Below are 772 nucleotides of genomic sequence, written 5' to 3'. Positions count from 1 at the left end.
GAACTCTTGGTGTTTCTGCATGTGTGGATTGTTTTGAATTGCCATGTCTGCATGGCTGCAGCCTGGAGAATGAACACTAAACTTCTCAACAAAATGAAAAGCAGGAATAGGAATTGAAGAAGCTGCCATATACGGAGACAGACTGTTGGTCTATCTAGCTCAGGATTGCCACCACTGCAGGATTGCCACCCCAGGATTTCAATGGGTCTTTCCCATCTCTACCTTGAGAAGCCGGGGGTTAAACCTGCTGTGTGGGATGCCCTTCCCAAGACCCAGGAGAGATGATGCAGAGAGACTCTAAGACAGTGATGTGAAATTGGTATCTTTAATCTAGCATAAGTGACTCCATCTCCTGTCAGAAGGACTAAAAGGTAAAGATAAAGGACCCCTGACAGTTAAGTCCAGTTGCGAATGACTCTGGGGTTGCAGCGTTCATCTCGCTTTACTGGCCGAGGGAGCCGACGTTTGTCTGCAGACAGTTTTTCCGGGTCATGTGGCCAGCATGACCAAGCCGCTTCTGGCGAACCAGAACAGTGCTTGGAAATGCCGTTTACCTTCCCGCCGCAGCGGTACCTATTTATCTACTTGCACTTTTTGTACCAGAAGCGGTTAATAATAATAATAATAATAATAATAATAATAATAATAATAATTTATTATTTATACCCCGCCCATCTGGCCGGGTTCCCCCAGCCACTCTGGGCGGCTTCCAACAAAATATTAAAATACAGAAATCCATCAAACATTAAAAGCTTCCCTAAACAGGGCTGCC

This window comes from Zootoca vivipara, chromosome 4 (genome assembly GCF_965207765.1).
Source record: "Zootoca vivipara chromosome 4, rZooViv2.hap1.1, whole genome shotgun sequence".
Classification (NCBI taxonomy): domain Eukaryota; kingdom Metazoa; phylum Chordata; class Lepidosauria; order Squamata; family Lacertidae; genus Zootoca; species Zootoca vivipara.
This window is presented reverse-complemented; position numbering follows the sequence as displayed.